This window comes from Dendrobates tinctorius, unplaced genomic scaffold (assembly GCF_039654945.1).
Source record: "Dendrobates tinctorius isolate UK_male_01 unplaced genomic scaffold, ASM3965494v1 ptg000063l, whole genome shotgun sequence".
Lineage (NCBI taxonomy): Eukaryota > Metazoa > Chordata > Amphibia > Anura > Dendrobatidae > Dendrobates > Dendrobates tinctorius.
Window position 1 is genome coordinate 31,277,661 of NW_027361731.1, and position 20,481 is coordinate 31,298,141.

General features: G+C 43.1%; 1 long non-coding RNA gene across 1 annotated transcript; it reads left to right on the forward strand.

Annotated features, from left to right (window-relative positions):
- The first annotated feature begins 867 nt into the window (after positions 1-867).
- On the forward strand, positions 868-11,238 carry LOC141094090 (uncharacterized). The gene is made up of 2 exons (XR_012233022.1): positions 868-1,304; positions 9,476-11,238. It is a non-coding gene; the product is annotated as an uncharacterized lncRNA (long non-coding RNA).
- The last annotated feature ends 9,243 nt before the right edge of the window (positions 11,239-20,481 follow it).

Consider the following 20,481-nt stretch of genomic DNA (forward strand, 5'->3'; position numbering starts at 1 on the left):
GGGGCGCAGGCTGCTGGGAGTTGTAGTCCCCCCTCACGGCAGGGGCGCAGGCTGCTGGGAGTTGTAGTCCCCCTCACGGCAGGGGCGCAGGCTGCTGGGAGTTGTAGTCCCCCTCACGGCAGGGGCGCAGGCTGCTGGGAGTTGTAGTCCCCCCCTCACGGCAGGGGCGCAGGCTGCTGGGAGTTGTAGTCCCCCCCTCACGGCAGGGGCGCAGGCTGCTGGGAGTTGTAGTCCCCCCCTCACGGCAGGGGCGCAGGCTGCTGGGAGTTGTAGTCCCCCCCTCACGGCAGGGGCGCAGGCTGCTGGGAGTTGTAGTCCCCCCTCACGGCAGGGGCGCAGGCTGCTGGGAGTTGTAGTCCCCCCCTCACGGCAGGGGCGCAGGCTGCTGGGAGTTGTAGTCCCCCTCACGGCAGGGGCGCAGGCTGCTGGGAGTTGTAGTCCCCCTCATGGCAGGGGCGCAGGCTGCTGGGAGTTGTAGTCCCCCCTCGCGGCAGGGGCGCAGGCTGCTGGGAGTTGTAGTCCCCCTCATGGCAGGGGCGCAGGCTGCTGGGAGTTGTAGTGCCCCCTCACGGCAGGGGCGCAGGCTGCTGGGAGTTGTACTCCCCCTCACGGCAGGGGCGCAGGCTGCTGGGAGTTGTAGTCCCCCCTCACGGCAGGGGCGCAGGCTGCTGGGAGTTGTAGTGCCCCCTCACGGCAGGGGCGCAGGCTGCTGGGAGTTGTAGTCCCCCTCACGGCAGGGGCGCAGGCTGCTGGGAGTTGTAGTCCCCCTCATGGCAGGGGCGCAGGCTGCTGGGAGTTGTAGTCCCCCCTCGCGGCAGGGGCGCAGGCTGCTGGGAGTTGTAGTCCCTCCTCTGCACTTTCCCGGACTCGCACATTACAAGTATTTACATTTCTGTGGCGGCCGCTTCTCCACATGAAGCCCCGCACACGGTGGAGCTCCGGGAGACGGCGGACAGCTCTGCTCCCCGTGTACAGCCGCCATGGAGGCCTCCGCTCCTCCAACTAACTGATCCTAGCAACGCTCAGGAGCCAGTGACGTCACGCGCAGGCAGCAGTGGGCGGGAAGCGACCATACACTTTCACCAGCAGGTGGCGCTGCTGTGAGGGAAATGTGAGAGAACGACGAGTGCAGTCACTAAGCTGAGGAGGAGGCTGCGGTGGTGCAGCACGCACAGCGAGCGTGTGTATACACCCAGTTCACACAGCGTCTCACCTGACGCCATTTTTGTTTACTCGCCTCTTCAGTTCCCGCCAAATCAGCGACCAATCAGAGTTAGCAGATTATATTATGTCCCTGTTACCAGGTAAGGCTTGTGAGCGCATGCGCAGTGGAGGCATATTCCTGAGGTAACCAGTATGAATGGTGTAGTCGGGTCGTGAGGAGGTGACACAAAATGGCGCCTGAAGTCACAGGCAGAAAGACAGAGCTCAGCTTTAGCAAGACTAACATAACCTGTGATGTGCGACCAGCTGGTTTGGAGCTTCTAGCCCCAATATAGTTTCACTCATGAGAGGATAGAATGAAGTAAAAACAAATATAGTGACGCAAAGACCGAAAAAATGCAGAGTAAGGGCGGTGTCACACGTCCAGATAATTCCGGTACCGGAACCAGAGCGATCCGTGTCTGTGTGGCTACGTAGGCCATCCGTGTGTCCGTGTCCATGTATTGGAAAAACTATTTTCAATGTTAACCCTTTGACTTTTAAAAACGCACACGGACAGCATCCGTGTGCGGTACGTGTTTACACGGACCCATTGACTTGTATGGGTCCGTGTGATCCGTGCTGTTGCACAAAAATGGACATGTCAGCGTGTTTTGCACACGGTCCGTGAAAACACGCTGACATGAATGTGTCTACGTGTGTCAGTGGCTCCGCTACGTGAGAAAACTCACTACACGTACCGGAGACACTGACGTGTGAAACTGGCCTAAGGGTGCACCATGACAATAACGTGCCAAATCCTATAAGGAAATAAAAGTATTCAGTTTTTCTTTTGTGATAAATTAGAAAATTTCTATATTTCTTTTTCAGTCAAGATGGGGAGTGCAGAGTGTACATTATTGAGACAAGAAAAAAAAAACTTTTTTGAAATTACCAAATGGCTGCAATCAGGGTCGGACTGGCCCACCGGAGAACCGGAAGATTCCCCGGTGGGCCCAGGCACTGACCCCTGCGGGCATACTGGCCAGCATCTGCCTAGGGCCCCCCCCTGCTCCAGGGGCCCCCAGCCAGTGGCATGTCACTAATAGCGGCACACCCAGCTCCTATGGGGCCCCAAAGTCAAGGGGGGCCCGCTCCGTGCCAGCGGAGCAGCAGCTGGACACGAGCCTGTCCCCGCTGCTAAAGAGAAATGAACATTCACGCTTCCCCAAGCCCCCATGGGCGTGGAGAGGAGCGAATACGCATTTCGCTTTAATAGCAGGCAGTGTTAGCCGCAGGCTGTGGCTAACACTGCCCGCATGTAAAGCTGGTGCGGCTGCATCGGGGCCCCGGAGGTGGGGCGGGCGGGGAGCGATCCCTGCAGCTTAGGCCTGTTTCACACATCAGTTTTTTACCATCAGTCAAGATCCGCCAATTTTTTTTTAAATGGATCCACCAAAAAAGGGGCGGATCCGTTTTTTACACCCATAGACTTACATTATTGGCGGATCTTGACTGATGGTCATCCGTCACACCTGCTTTTGTACGGATCCGCCAAGATTTTAGCGGCTCCCGGGCGGATAAAACGGACCCTGCAACGTTTTTTTGCTTTGACAGTCCGCTAATTTCAGGATTAACCCCTCCGGGAGCCGCTAAAATTCTCTCTCTCTCGTCCCCGCGATATCGCGGCTCTTCTCATCCCCGCAATATCGCGGCTCTTCCCGTCCCCGCGATATCGCGGCTCTTCCCTGCTATATTGGCGCTATTTTTTTACAGCTCTCCCGGCGCACCAACGGTCCGGTGGCTCCCGGTGGTGTTTCGACGACTACGGATCCGTTCTCCACCTTTTTGGCGGATGACAACTGAGAACAAAAACGTAAGTGTGAAACAGGCCTTAGCAGCGGCACGGACCTCCAGGGACCGAGGCCGTCCTGCCCTGCGCTTCCTGTGTGACACAGCGCAGCTGGATGACGTCATCATTAAGCGCGCAGCTGTTTCAGAGAGAAAGCTGTCAGCGATGAAGATGCTGCTGGGATGTGCTGTGGCTGTGGGGAGGTTATAGTAGTTATATTCTTGTACATAGGGGCAGTATTATAGTAGTTATAGTCTTGTACATAGGGGGCAGTATTATAGTAGTAAGGCCGGGGTCACACTAACCGACGCAAAATACGGTCAGTATTTTACATGCGTAATACGGATGAATGGCCCCTAAACAGTGCTCCGTATGTCATCCGTAATCAAGGTGTGGTCACGTATTTTGCGCATGTCTGCATCCGTATGTAATCCGTATGGCATCCGTATAGCGAGATTTTCTCGCAGGCTTGCAAAATGGACATATAATGGAGCCCTATGACAGGGTTTCTAACAGAAACCAAAGAATAGATATAGACACATAGAATGCATATATATATATATATATGTGTGTATATATATATATATATATATATATGTATTCTATGTGTCTATATCTATTCTTTCTTTCTTTATTAAACCTGTCAGTGTGAGTTTACTGTATAGCGCACTGAATTGCCGGCTTTGCTAAAAGACACCGGGTGCGTATTTCTCGCAAGTCACATGTGTGGTCCGTGTGTAATCCGTATTTTTTGCGCACCCATAGACTTGCATTGGCGTACTACGGCCGTAGTACGCTGACAATCGCAGCATGCTGCGATTGGCACGGAGCGTAGAATACGGATGAGAAATCTACAGCTGGTGCGAGGGACCCCATAGAGAATCATTGGTCCGTGTGTAATGCATGCTTTTAGCGCCTCTCACTCGGCCGTATTCCTCGCCAGTGTGACCCCGGCCTTATAGTCTTGTGCATAGGAGCAGTATTATAGTAGTTATGTTCTTTTACATAGGGGTCAGTATTATAGTAGTTATATTCTTGTACATAGGGGGAAGTATTATAGTAGTTATGTTCCTGTACATAGGGGGCAGTATTATAGTAGTTATATTCTTGTTTATAGGAGCAGTATTATAGTAGTTATATTCTTATACATAGGGGCAGTATTATAGTAGTTATATTCTTGTACATAGGGGCAGTATTATAGTAGTTATATTCCTGTACATAGGAGCAGTATTATAGTAGTAATATTCTTGTACATAGGGGCAGTATTATAGTAGCTATATTCTTGTACATAGGGGCAGTATTATAGTAGTTATATTCTTATACATAGGGGCAGTATTATAGTAGTTATATTCTTGTACATAGGGGCAGTATTATAGTAGTTATATTCCTGTACATAGGGGCAGTATTATAGTAGTTATATTCTTGTACATAGGGGCAGTATTATAGTAGTTATATTCTTGTACATAGGGGGAAGTATTATAGTAGTTATGTTCCTGTACATAGGGGGCAGTATTATAGTAGTTATATTCTTGTTTATAGGAGCAGTATTATAGTAGTTATATTCTTGTATATAGGGGCAGTATTATAGTAGTTATATTCTTGTACATAGGGGCAGTATTATAGTAGTTATATTCTTGTACATAGGGGGCAGTATTATAGTAGTTATATTCCTGTACATAGGGGGCAGTATTATAGTAGTTATATTATTGTACATAGGGGCAGTATTATAGTAGTTATATTCTTGTACATAGGAGCAGTATTATAGTAGTTATATTCTTGTACATAGGGGGCAGTATTATAGTAGTTATGTTCCTGTACATAGGGGGCAGTATTATAGTAGTTATATTCTTGTTTATAGGAGCAGTATTATAGTAGTTATATTCTTATACATAGGGGCAGTATTATAGTAGTTATGTTCTTTTACATAGGGGTCAGTATTATAGTAGTTATATTCTTGTACATAGGAGCAGTATTATAGTAGTAATATTCTTGTACATAGGGGCAGTATTATAGTAGCTATATTCTTGTACATAGGGGCAGTATTATAGTAGTTATATTCTTATACATAGGGGCAGTATTATAGTAGTTATATTCTTGTACATAGGGGCAGTATTATAGTAGTTATATTCCTGTACATAGGGGCAGTATTATAGTAGTTATATTCTTGTACATAGGGGCAGTATTATAGTAGTTATATTCTTGTACATAGGGGGAAGTATTATAGTAGTTATGTTCCTGTACATAGGGGGCAGTATTATAGTAGTTATATTCTTGTTTATAGGAGCAGTATTATAGTAGTTATATTCTTGTATATAGGGGCAGTATTATAGTAGTTATATTCTTGTACATAGGGGCAGTATTATAGTAGTTATATTCTTGTACATAGGGGGCAGTATTATAGTAGTTATATTCCTGTACATAGGGGGCAGTATTATAGTAGTTATATTCCTGTACATAGGGGGCAGTATTATTGTAGTTATATTCTTGTACATAGGGGGCAGTATTATAGTAGTTATATTCCTGTACATAGGGGGCAGTATTATAGTAGTTATATTATTGTACATAGGGGCAGTATTATAGTAGTTATATTCTTGTACATAGGAGCAGTATTATAGTAGTTATATTCTTGTACATAGGGGGCAGTATTATAGTAGTTATGTTCCTGTACATAGGGGGCAGTATTATAGTAGTTATATTATTGTACATAGGGGCAGTATTATAGTAGTTATATTCTTGTACATAGGAGCAGTATTATAGTAGTTATATTCTTGTACATAGGGGGCAGTATTATAGTAGTTATGTTCCTGTACATAGGGGGCAGTATTATAGTAGTTATATTCTTGTTTATAGGAGCAGTATTATAGTAGTTATATTCTTATACATAGGGGCAGTATTATAGTAGTTATGTTCTTTTACATAGGGGTCAGTATTATAGTAGTTATATTCTTGTACATAGGAGCAGTATTATAGTAGTAATATTCTTGTACATAGGGGCAGTATTATAGTAGCTATATTCTTGTACATAGGGGCAGTATTATAGTAGTTATATTCTTATACATAGGGGCAGTATTATAGTAGTTATATTCTTGTACATAGGGGCAGTATTATAGTAGTTATATTCCTGTACATAGGGGCAGTATTATAGTAGTTATATTCTTGTACATAGGGGCAGTATTATAGTAGTTATATTCTTGTACATAGGGGGAAGTATTATAGTAGTTATGTTCCTGTACATAGGGGGCAGTATTATAGTAGTTATATTCTTGTTTATAGGAGCAGTATTATAGTAGTTATATTCTTGTATATAGGGGCAGTATTATAGTAGTTATATTCTTGTACATAGGGGCAGTATTATAGTAGTTATATTCTTGTACATAGGGGGCAGTATTATAGTAGTTATATTCCTGTACATAGGGGGCAGTATTATAGTAGTTATATTCCTGTACATAGGGGGCAGTATTATTGTAGTTATATTCTTGTACATAGGGGGCAGTATTATAGTAGTTATATTCCTGTACATAGGGGGCAGTATTATAGTAGTTATATTATTGTACATAGGGGCAGTATTATAGTAGTTATATTCTTGTACATAGGAGCAGTATTATAGTAGTTATATTCTTGTACATAGGGGGCAGTATTATAGTAGTTATGTTCCTGTACATAGGGGGCAGTATTATAGTAGTTATATTATTGTACATAGGGGCAGTATTATAGTAGTTATATTCTTGTACATAGGGGGCAGTACTATAGTAGTTATATTCTTGTACATAGGGGGCAGTACTATAGTAGTTCTATTCTTATACATAGGGGCAGTATTATAGTAGTTATATTATTGTACATAGGGGCAGTATTATAGTAGTTATATTCTTGTTCATAGGGTGCAGTACTATAGTAGTTCTATTCTTGTACATAGGGGCAGTACTATAGTAGTTCTATTCTTATACATAGGGGCAGTATTATAGTAGTTAGTCTTGTTCATAGGGCAGTATTATAGTAGTTATATTCTTGTACATAGGGGGCAGTACTATAGTAGTTCTATTCTTGTACATAGGGGCAGTACTATAGTAGTTCTATTCTTATACATAGGGGCAGTATTATAGTAGTTAGTCTTGTTCATAGGGGCAGTATTATAGTAGTTATAGTCTTGTTCATAGGGCAGTATTATAGTAGTTATATTCTTGTACATAGGGGCAGTATTATAGTAGTTATAGTCTTGTACATAGGGGCAGTATTATAGTAGTTATATTCTTGTACATAGGGAGCAGTATTATAGTAGTTATATTATTGTACATAGGGGCAGTATTATAGTAGTTATATTCTTGTACATAGGGGGCAGTGCTATAGTAGTTCTATTCTTATACATAGGGGCAGTATTATAGTAGTTATATTCTTGTACATAGGAGCAGTATTATAGTAGTTATATTCTTGTACATAGAGGCAGTATTATAGTAGTTATATTCTTGTACATAGGGGCAGTATTATAGTAGTTATATTCTTGTACATAGGGGCAGTATTATAGTAGTTATATTATTGTACATAGGGGCAGTATTATAGTAGTTATATTATTGTACATAGGGGCAATATTACAGTAGTTATAATACTGCCCCTATGTACAATAATATAGTAGTTATATTATTGTACATAGGGGGCAGTACTATAGTAGTTCTATTCTTGTACATAGGGGGCAGTACTATAGTAGTTCTATTCTTATACATAGGGGCAGTATTATAGTAGTTAGTTTTGTTCATAGGGCAGTATTATAGTAGTTATATTCTTGTACATAGGGGCAATATTATAGTAGTTATATTCTTGTACATAGGGGCAGTATTATAGTACTTATATTCTTGTACATAGGGGCAGTATTATAGTAGTTTTTTTCTTGTACATAGGGGGCAGTATTATGGTAGTTACAGTCTTGTTCATAGGGCAATTTTATAGTAGTTACAGTCTTGTTCATAGGGCAGTATTATAGTAGTTATATTCTTGTACATAGGGGGCAGTACTATAGTAGTTATATTCTTGTACATAGGGGCAGTATTATAGTAGTTATATTCTTGTACATAGGGGCAGTATTATAGTAGTTATACTCTTGTACATAGGGGGCAGTATTATAGTAGTTCTATTCTTATACATAGGGGCAGTATTATAGTAATTACAGTCTTGTTCATAGGGCAGTATTATTATTTCACTCTAGCATAACAGAGTTCTTGTTCTTCAGGATTTGGTGCAGTGTGTTAGTAACACTATGTAAATACTTCTGTGAGATGTTGTGCAGTCAGGTAGATATAAAGTAATAAATCGGAGCTGCTCACTCTCCTCCCTACTGGATCATATCCAGGGTCCTGTGCTGGATTTTTGTTTCCAGTCCTCTCCATATCTCAGTGTGCAGCTTTGTCAGTGATACATTCACACTGTCCTATCTGCCAGAAGTGATGGTTTCCAGTGGCCAGAACTATAGAAAACTTGCTGTAACTTCACCTCCTTACCTTGGTTTCTTGCCAAAATAACCACATAACCACATTTGCTATAAATCGGAGTAAGCCAGGAGGAATGCTTTAGAGAGAGATGTGAACAGAAAGAAGCAAAGAATGTGCAAAGTCAACCCATTTCCAAGATGAAAGTAAAATACTATTTAAAGGGAGATGTTGACAGAGCAGCCGTGCGAGAGGTAGAGCCATCTGTGAGTCTTGCATATTACTTCTCATTGGTTTTCTGTTTTGTTGTGTAATATATATACTCGCACACAGGACTGAATTTAGTGATTTTATAGGATTCCTGCCCAAGCCTGCCGCCTGACTCAACGGCTCAGCGAGATTATAATCTGCCTCTCTAGTCATGTCCCTGCGGGGGAGATATTCCTCTGGAATTAAAGGTTTACACATTCTTATATGTGGATGGAAACAATGGAGGACAAAAATTGGTAAAGTCGCCCATTGCAATGCAGAATTACTGGTGGGAGTCCGTCCACCCTTGGAGAGCGTCACACCAGATTACGTCTCATTCTCCTCTACAATTAATAGAAGTTATGAAAAGAACGCAATGTCGTTTTTTTTTACTATTCTTGCAAGCTGTAATCACACCTTGGGTTGTCCGATGTGTATTCGCAATGGACGCCTGAGCAGAATTAAAGACCTAAATGACTGCAATCCTATCCAACCATGAGATATCATCTAAGTGAAGTGTCTGTGCCCAGCTGGGGTTATAGTAAAGATTGCACATAAGAACTGCCCCCCTGACGAAGACTTTCCGAAACGCGCGTCGGGGCAGGACTTTGGAGCCCCTCTATACATTGGTATTAATTTAAGGTTAATCGCTGTTGCAATCTTCCTTGGACAATTACTATGTGCTTATAAATTCCAAACCACTTGTTAATAACTACAGGGTTCGCTTGCCTGTATTTATTATCCAATAAAATGTTTTGTTATATTTTGTAATATCATTGGACTCTCGGTCACTTTTTTTTTCTCTTTCCTTTTCCAGCTGGGGTTATAACAGATCTTGGATGGCTCAGAAATTCATGTCCTGAAGTGAAACCTTTCTCTAGAGAATTGTGCAATTTACACATAATGATGACAGCTAAAGACGGAGATGACTGAAACCTAGTTATGAACGAATGCCCTAAGGATAAAGGGTCTGATTCATCAAGGTGTTTTGTTTTTTTTCACTAGGATTCTGTTGCAAAACAACTTGAAATTTTGCAAAATAATTTCTGCAACTCGAAGTTGCGTAAAACTTTTCAGAAGTTTGGCGTTACTACTGCAGTCTCAGCGAACTGCATCAAACTGAGCGAATTTGGGGCATGGCGAGACCCGAGGGGCAAATTCGTTAACAGTTATGAGAGAGCCATCACCAGGTTTATGTAAATTACCTGCATTTTGGCGTAACTTTATTCTTGAGAAACATAAATTCCTCTTTCAGCGGTCGGCGCTTGGGAAACTTGGACATTACGTTACCTCCGGCTTCGAAGCCCTCCTTAAACGGTGATATCATTTTCCGTCATTTTCCGCCAAGCTAAACTTTAGTGTAATTATTCACTATACAGTTCAGGAAAAACTTTTGTGCCGCCAATCCAGGAAACAAAAGTCAAAGTGGTTGCTGATTTGAAGCCAAGGCAGTAATAAGATTATTGTTTGGAGGAAGTAGCAACTTCCTCCGTGACTCCATGTTCATATGTATGTAAATAAACCTCCGTAGTCAGTTACAACACAGAGTGTGGACCTCTTATGCTCCATAGTAAGGTCTGTGTGCGCTGACTGGGGCATTGCTGGTCCCTGTATTCGATACCACAGATGAATAACCTCTAAGGTCCAAAAGGAAGACTTCTGTAGAACTTTCATGGCCCACATGTGTGGACTCCTAGAGTAGTTCCTTAAGTTTCTAGAGCTCAAGATCTAGTGCTAATTCCACTGTACCCATGTGGATGGTGTCTAATCCTCGTCTCAGAGATATCAAAGGCAAGATCAATGGTAGGTTTTGTTCCAGGGACCTTGTCCTGATGGAGTAAGTAGGCTTAAAAAGTGTGTGACTTGGCATATTAAGGGCTGTAATGGACCCTAAGGTTTCGGCTAGAGATGATCAAAAAGTTTCCAGCAGCTATATCGGTTGTCCATGGCTGTCGGACCTGACTCACACATAGCTTCACACTGCAATGCTGACCTCCCACCAGTCCTAGTAATCAGAAGAGATGCTGGGGATCTGGTCAGGTAGAAGAAGACTCATAGGGCTTTTGTTTGGCATCCACGGACTACTGACATGACTTGTGGACCAGGGTTCTGCTCAACTCTAGTTTTGGTACGTAAGGAGTAGTCAATGTACCTGTCAAGTGTAGGCATCACAAGTTCCAAGGGACTAGAAAAGTGTGGCAACCTCTATGGGATGAGTTGTGTTCAGCTGCAAGATTGTTTTTGCCACAAAGACCCAACTTATGGGATGGAAATGTAGTTTGGGACTAGAGTAAAGGGTCCAGGCCAGGTATATAGGAAGGCGAGGAAGAACCATGTGACATGTGGATTCCTTCAACGATAGTGAGAGATTGTGCTAGTTTACCAGGTAGTGGAAGAGTCTTGTCCAACGGAAGCCATCCTAAGGGTGTCACCAAGTTTGCCCATAACTCGGCTAATTCCCAGCACAGGTGGCACTGGTCTACTTTGCTGTCTTTTTTATTATATGCAATGAAATTCCCCCTAAGAGGTCATTTTCTCTGGAGATGATACGGCCATGTGTGGGATGGTAGCCACTCTGCAGAGTGGCTTTCTTTGACCACCACATTTTCTTAGCGAGGAAGCCATCTTTGGTCCTCACATCACAAACTCACTCATGTTCTAATTAATTAGAGACTGGACATCTAACCTGGAAATATTATAATTGACTACCGATTCTTATGGCCAAGTGATGGTTTTATATTTCTGAATGATTTTGAGGTCCAGTTTTAGGAAATTTTTCCTACGTTGAGTCACTTTGTTATTAGCATGGAGATGTCAGCGAGAAAAATGACCCTGAATACATGGCCGAGTAAGATGTATCCCACAATATATATCATTTTTACTTCTAATAGATATTGAGTTACTCGGCTGCATCATTCCTGCTCAACATCATGTCTACAAATGACCGTTCCTCTGACCTTCATCTCATTCATTTACACAGCTCTTCACTTAATTGTTCGGGTCGACGACTGGTCAAGTGCTCTGGAAATTGATCATACAACTGTAAATTGGGGACAATATGAAGCTTCATCAATCTCAATCAGGTGCTTTACATTTTCACAGACTAGTTCTTGTGTGACAAGTTTGCACCTTCGGAATTGGGCGGACAAGAAAAATGAGTCGACTTCAGGATTCGGAGAAAGGGACACCTTAGGTGACTGGTGCCGATGGGTGAAATTAATACAAGGGTCACAACGCTAATCCTGCATGGCAATGTATATTTCATAAGATTCCTACCTTTCAAAAACTTTCACGTCGTATTGAGACATTGCCTTCCGTGTAATATGTTGTGACCAGTTTGACCATTTTTGGAATTCTACGGTCAAGAAAAATGAGCCGACTTAAGGATTCGGGGAAGGAGACACCTGAGGTGACTGGTGCTGACGGATGAAATTAATACGAGGGTCACAGCTCTAATCTTGTGTGGGAATGTATGTTTCGTAAGATTCCTACCTTTCAAAAACCTTCACGTTGTGATGAGACATTGCCTTCCATGTAGTATTTCGTGACCAGTTTGACCACTTTTGGAAATCTTTTTCTTCCATTGCCAAAACTGTGCCAGGGTAACTCAATTCTTCATTAAACCTCATTGTTCCCCTGCACTTATGAAATACTTGGGTTACGCGATTTCTCGTTGGGTTGCATACATGTTCAGTCATGTTCATTGACTGTAGACACTTTTATAACATGTTAGCATCACAATCTGGGTTTGGAAGACTTACAAAAACACATCGAAAGCCATGGCTTTGCAATTTCAGCAGTCGCACCCTCTATCTCGGCACCACAACTTCACTTCTGCGGCGGCTAAAGATTCACTGACTCGCTCAACTCTTTCCTGCTACATTGGATTGAACCGCTGTGACCAGTTGTACGTTAGCTGTATAAACCTCATTTAATGGCTCCTTTACATTGTAGGCAGGCGGAAATCCCTCCGTAGAGCACTCCTGCCATGTGCTGAGGGAGGTTCGTGCGGCTCTATTACCTGTTTAATATCAGCAGCTGGGAGTGGCGTGTTGTAGCACAATGTTATCGTTACTGTGTACACAGGGACATTCCTCAGCCATGGTGGTTAATAACCTGTATTTCCACAATCTCTGTTCACCCCCTCCTCCGTCTCTGTGAAATTCTTCTACCCACCCGTGTTTCACCCACACCTCGAGACACCTTCATTGACGCATTAATGACTTCAAATTATCTATAGTTTATGGATTTGCCGTTGACCAGGAAAGCAGTGTAACATAATGTAATAGATGTCACCTGAAGTCCTATGTAACACCACCAATAACACGGTGATAACTCTATGGGTACAGATAATGTAGCCAATGTCACCTGCAGTCCTATGTAACACCACCAATAACACAGTGATAACTCTATGGATACAGATAATGTAGCCAATGTCACCTGCAGTCCTATGTAACACCCCAGATAACACAGTGATAACTCTCTGAGTACAGATAATGTAGTAGATGTACACCTGCAGTCCTATGTAACGCCACAGATAGCACAATGCTAGTGGTTGTTGCTGATTAGACAAACCCTGTAACTTGCTCAGCTATTAATGACAATGAGATAGCTCCGCTTATTTTGTTCCAGTCTGTAAAGCAAAGCTAAAAAGTGATCTATGGGGTAAAAAAAAAGCAACGTCTCCATCCGGAAGACATTTTTGGATGAAACGCTGACTTCCATCTTAAAGTGAAGGTTAATCAGGGTGACAAGGAAAGTAACTATTTACTGAACACATACTCACTTAGCCGGCGTTGTAATAATAGGCCACGTGGAGCGCGATGCCTAGAAAGCTCCGGGGCTTGAAATCTGATGAGTAATGCTGATTCCACTCTTTCATTCATTGTGGAATATACCCAGCTTTAGGCGACTCATGGAGCCACATTGTTATCAGTCATGGCCACTGTCCTGCATGTGGACCGTGTGTGTTATGTCAAATCGTTATCTCCTATTGAGTATTTTTTCTAAACATTTCGGCTCTTTCTACCCCTGTAAACAGGCCGATATTCAAGCTAAGGAACACACCACAGACCAGCTAGAGACACAGCAAAATGCTTGTTTGCTGGCCAATTGGATTGTTTACGTGAGACCTAAAATCATCGTTGTCAGCAGTGCATCTCCTCATGTGCACATAGGATGTGTCCAACAATTTGCAAACTGTCGATCATGATCATTTGGTCCCCATAATGCTTGCATTAGCACAGTCAAAAAGGGTCTAAGCAAGCATTAATCAACTTGTTATGGTATATTACCATAGGGTTGACCCACCTAGTGTCAAGAAGGTCCCTATAGAGGTAATCTCCCTACTCTGGATGAAGAAGGTCCCTATAGAGGTAATATTCCCAAATTCCCATCCAGGGTCAAGATGGTCCAAATAGAGGTAATCTCCCTGCCATGGATCAGTAAAGTCCCTATAGAGGAAATCTCCCAACCCTGGCTCAAGAAGGTCCCTATAGTGGTAATCTTCCCACCTTTCCACCCAGGGTCAAGAAGGTCAAAATAGAGGTAATCGCTCCACCTTTCCACCCAGGGTCAAGAAGGTCCAAATAGAGGTAATCACCTCACTCAGGATCATGAGTTTAAGGTTGGCTCAACATTAAATCAGTGAAGCCTCAGATATCTACAATTGTCACCTTCGTATAGTTGTAGTCCATACAGCCTCTTTTGTAAAAAGAATGACCAGCAACATGGTAGATGGAAACAATCACACGGATTATGAAAGGGCCACCGGGAAGCCTGAAGAACCAACCAGAAAATGAACACTAACCAACTTGTTAAATAGTTGATCGACACTTGTGATGGTTAGGTTTACATAGACGGATTTCTATCATTAGATACATTTGACAGTACACGTGGCATATTCATTTCTGGATCTGTAAGAGCTTCTTGGAAATCAGGGACAGCATAATAATTGGCCAAATAGAGGTAATCTCCCCACCCAGGATCAAGAAGGTCCAAATAGAGGTAATCTTCCCACCCAGGCTCAAGAAGGTCCAAATAAAGGTAATCTCCCAACCCATGGCCAAGAAGGTCCCAATAGGGCCCTCCCCAAGCAGGGCCAAGAAGATGTCATTAGAGATAATCTCACCCAGGGTCCAAAAGGACCAAACAGAGGTAATCTCACCCAGGGTCAAGAAGGTCCCAATGGAGGTAATCTCCCCACCCAGGGTGAAGAAGGTCCCAATAGACATAATCTCCCCAACCTGGAACAACAAACTCACTATAGAGGTAATCTCCCTACCCTCGATCAAGAAGGTCCCAATAGAGGTAATCTTCCCACCTTCCCATCCAGGGTCAAGAAGGTCCAAATTGAGATATTCTCTCCACCCAGGATGAGAATGTCCATGAGTTTAAGGTTAGCTCAACATCAAATTAGTGAAGCCTCATATCTACAATTGCCACCTTCATATGGTTGTAGTCCATTCAGCCTCTTTTGTACAAAGAATGACCAGCAGCATGGTAGTTGGAAACAATCACAAGGATTATGAACGGGCCACCGGGAAGGCTGAAGAACCAACAAGAAAACCAGCACTTAACTTGTTAAGTTATTGATCAACACTTGTGATGGTTAGAAATCTGCCTATGTAAACCTACCATTAGATACATTTGGCAGGACACTTGGCACATTATTGGATCTTTAAGAGCTTCTCGGAAATCGGGGACAACATAATTAGCCAAAAGAGCTAATCTTCCCACCCAGGATCAAGAAGATCCAAATAGAGGTAACCTCCCGACCCAGGATCAAGAAGGTCCAAATAAAGGTAATCTCCCCACCCAGGGTCAAGAACGTCCAAACAGAGGTAATCTCCTCAGCCAGGTTCTAAAAGGTCTAAATACAAGTAATCTTCCCACGCATGACCAAGAAAGTTCCAACAGAAGTAATCTCCTGAGGTAGGGTCAAGAAGATCTCATTAGAGATAATCTCCTCACCCAGGGTCAAGAAGGTCCAAACAGAGGTAATCTACCCACCCAGAGTCAAGAAGGTCCATGAGTTTAGGATTAGCTCAACACCAAATCAGTGAAGCCTCAGACGATTACCACCTTCCTCTGGTTGTAGTCTATACATCGCCTTTTGTACAGAGATTGAAAAGCATGGATGTAAACAATCACAATGATCATGAACAGGCCACCAGGAAGCCTGAAGAACCAACCAAAACACAGGACTTTCTGGAGGAACACTGCTCAGATGGTGGCTGGAGACTTAAACATTTGATGTCTTATTAGGCTTGCACTGATCAGACGATATGGAGTGTTTTTTCCCCCGATGCTTTTCATCACATGCCACTGCTTTACTCAGACGCAAGTAAAGTCAATAGTTTCTATTCATGTGCTCTGTCGAGCTTAGCTTGGCCTAAACCCCACTGATCTCTATCAGTCGAATGTGAAAATAAAACTTAATGACTGTATTAGTTTTGGAACTGATTCAGCCCAGATCAGATAGCATGACGTCATCAGTCTGGGTATCAACTCTGTACTATAAGATGAAAAAACCTTCCTTCCTGGATGTAATGCAGATATCGGCTTTTAATGTGTCGTTGATACAAACTAGAAAAGTTCAGATGTCGTGTGACGGACTCTTCCTGACATGTAGATCTGTCTGCCGTGAGGTGACCAGCTTTGGGAAAAAAAAAAAATAATTTTACTATACAATGTTGGAAGATGTTTATACTATATGTGTCTGCGTATGACCTCCTAGTGGTTATAATCTGAATTGCCAATCACCAAGAATTTTTCTAGGTTATAACTATAACATATGAACCCTTTAAGGGCCAGGGAATTTTTTGTTTTTGCACTCTTATTTTTCCCTTTCCTTCTTCATTTTTTATTTTTCCACCCACATAGACATGTGGAGGCTTGCTTTCCACAGGACAAGTTGTAGCTTCTAGTGAAAAAATGAAAAAAAAAATGCAATTCCATCATTGTATTTTGGGTTTTGTTTTCATGCCAATCATTGTTGCGGTTACATGACATAAGTTTTCAGGTCAGTACAATTGCGACAATGTCAAACCTTTTTTGCTTTGTGTCACCATTTTCCAAGACTGAGAAGAGCAGCAAGTAAATGGTTGACAGCTCAGCTCCGGCTGCAGCTGATAGATATAAATGTCGGCATCTAGAGCGTGTGAAGGGTGCTCAGCTCTTCATCCCCCTCAACACATGCTGATCCCTGCCCAAGACCTTTATTCACTTCCTAATGCGGGTAGGGGTTGATTTTTTTTTTTTTACTGTGAGGCATCAAAAGTCATCTATCATGGGATATATCTAGATGAAGTTGGAGAAATGTTCTAGAGAAGGTTTGCCCGCCCAGCATTCGTCTGGATTCTTCGCAATTATCTAAAGTTTCTGGGAATTTCGAAGAATGCAGGTTTTTTCTGACTGCTCGAAATTCTGACATCTGAGAACAATTGTTTGCTGAGTCATTTATAGAGTAAGGTTCAGGAAGAAAGGGTTGAGTTTTACTGTTTTTTGTTTACTTTTTTATAACCACCATAATAGAAAATGTTAATGATGTATAAACAGCTCAACAAGTGAACAGTAAACAATGATGCCATTGTGGGAAATATTGCAACCAAGGAGGTGAAATGTAATTTCTTAAGCCCTTTCTTTTTTTGATAGTTGTCATAGAGAAAAATTAAAATCCATAAGATATCTCTGGAGAGGGGACTTATCACCCTCACATTGATCATATGGGATTAATTACTAATACTTCAACCTCAGTTGACGTAGAACTCCACATTGAACATATGGGACTAATTAAAACAGGGGAAGTAGAGAGAGAGCTGACACTTTAATCTCCATTGATGTAGGGGCCTGTGATCAAATAATCTGAGATGTTTTGAGAGTGGTCAGTAATGAATATTGGGGTTTTGCATCAATCGTTATTTATGGGAGCAAAGGGACGCACATAGCGTACTAACGCACATGTCTCAGCCGTGCCGGCCTGCCCTGTGTCTCAGCCGTGCCGGCCTGCCCTGTGTCTCAGCCGTGCCGGCCTGCCCTGTGTCTCAGCCGTGCCGGCCTGCCCTGTGTCTCAGCCGTGCCGGCCTGCCCTGTGTCTCAGCCGTGCCGGCCTGCCCTGTGTCTCAGCCGTGCCGGCCTGCCCTGTGTCTCAGCCGTGCCGGCCTGCCCTGTGTCTCAGCCGTGCCTGCCTGCCCTGGGTCTCAGCCGTGCCTGCCTGCACTGGGTCTCAGCCGTGCCTGCCTGCCCTGGGTCCCAGCTGTGCCTGCCCGCCAGTGTCTCAGCCGTGCCCGCCTGCCAGTGACTCAGTCGTGCCCGCCGTACTCACCTGTCTGCTACTCGCGCCTGTCGCCCGTACCGTCTCCCCAAGTGGGATCAGCAGCCACAGCCAGACACCACCCTGGAGTGGCACCTGGCAGCTGCCTGCCACACAAGCCTGACCTCACTATCCGAGGCTCCAGTGAAAACCAAGGCAGCTGTCTTAGTCACGCCCCTTCCAGGGTAGTCTGGTTTGTGGCACAGTGGGGCCACATCCACCTGGCTCACGCCCACCAGTCAGGGCGCGAGCGTGACAAATTGTTTTCTCATAACATATTGTACTTCATGATAGTGGTAAAATTTATTTGATATGACTTGTGTTTATTTGTGAAAAAAACGGAAATTTGGCAAAAATTTTGAAAATTTCGCTATTTTTATGCCCTTAAATCACAGAGATATGTCACACAAAATACTTAATAAATAACATTTCCCACATGTTTACTTTACATCAGCACAATTTTTGTTAGGAAGTTATAAGGGTTAAAAGTTGACCAGCGATTTCTCATTTTTACAACACCATTTTTTTAGGAACCACATCACATTTTAAGTCACTTTGAGGGGTCTATATGATAGAAAATACCCAAAAGTGACACCATTCTAAAAACTGCACCCCTCATGGTTCTCAAAACCACATTCAAGAAGTTCTTTAACCCTTCAGGTGCTTCACAGGAATTTTGGGAATGTTTAAAATAAAATGAATATTTAACTTTTTTTCACAAAAAAATTACTTCAGGTCCAATTTTTTTTATTTTCACAAGGGTAACAGGAGAAATTGGACCCCAAAAGTTATTGTGCAATTTGTCCTGAGTACGTTGTTACCCTATGTATGCAGTTAAACCACTGTTTGGGCGCATGGCAGAGCTCGGAAGGGAAGGAGCACCGTTTGACTTTTTCAACGCAAAATTGGCTGGAATTGAGATTGGACACCATGTCGCCTTTGGAGAGCCCCTGATGTGCCTAAACAGTGGAAACCCCACAATGCTAACTCCAACCCTAACACACCCCTAACCCTAATCCCAAACCTAACCCTAATGGGAAAATGGAAATAAATAAAAATTATTTTACTATTTTTCCCTAACTAAGGGGGTGATAAAGAGGGGTTTGATTTACTATTTATGGCAGTTTTTATGTTTGGCAGCTGTCACACGCTAAAAGATGCTTTTTATTGCAAAAAATAGTTTTTGCATCACCACATTTTGAGAGCTATAATTTTTCCATATTTTGGCCCACAGAGTCATGTGAGGTCTTATTTTTTTGCGGGATGAGCTGATGTTTTTATTGCTACCATTTACGGGCACATGACATGTTTTGATCGCTTTTTATTACGATTTTTGAGAGGCAGAATGAACAAAAACCAGCATTTCATGAATTTCTTTTGGGGGAGGCGTTTATACCGTTCCGCGTGTGGTAAAATTGATAAAGCAGTTTTATTCTTTGGGTCAGTACGATTACAGCGTTACCTCATTTTATCTTTTTTTATGTTTTAGCGCTTTTATACAATAAAAACAATTTTATATAAATAATATTTTTGCATCGCTTTATTCTGCGAGCTATTGTTTTTATTTTTTCGCTGATGACTCTGGTGGCTCGGTTTTTGCGGGACAAGATGACATTTTCAGCGGTACCATGGTTATTTATAGCTGTCTTTTGATCGCGCGTTATTCCACTTTTTGTTTGGCGGTATGATGATAAAGCATTGTTTTTTGCCTTTTTTTAAGGGGTTCACTAAAGGGGTTAACTAGTGGGACAGTTTTATAGGGCGGGTTGTTATGGATGCGGCGATACTAAATATATGTACTTTTATTTATTTATTTTTTACATAAAAAATGTATTTATTAGGGAATGTTTTTTTTTTCTTTATTTAGGAATTTTCTTAAAAATATTTTTACACCTTTTTTTTTTTTTTTCACTTTTTTACAATGTCCCAGGGTGGGACATCACTGTATTATATCAGATCGCTGATCTGACACTTTGCAGAGCACTGTGTCAGATCAGCGATCTGACAGGCAGTGTAAAAGGCTTCACAGCTCCTGCTCTCAGCAGGCACTGACAAGCCACCTCCCTGCAGGACCCGAAAGGACTCCGCGGCCATCTTGTATCTGGGGTCCTGCAGAAAGGAGGCCCTCGGAACAACACGATCACATCGCGTTGTTCTGAGGGTCTCGGGGAAGCACGCAGGGAGCCCTCTCCCTGCGCGATGCTTCCCTATGCCACAGGAACTATACAATCATGTTTGATCGCGGTGTGCCAGGGGTTAAAGTGCTGGGAGCGGTCCCTGACCGCTCCTGGCACATAGTGCCCGGTGTCAGCTGACACCCGGCCACGATCAGCTGCGTTCCCCCCGTGAGCGCAGCTGATCGCGATGATGTACTAACCCATCCATGGTCATACGGACCCGGGACACCTGGACGGGATAGTACGTCATATGTCAGAAAGGGGATAAAGGACCTAGCACACCCCACAACCAGCCCCCACATTAGCTCCCCAAGGGGAGGTATGTGGGCATAA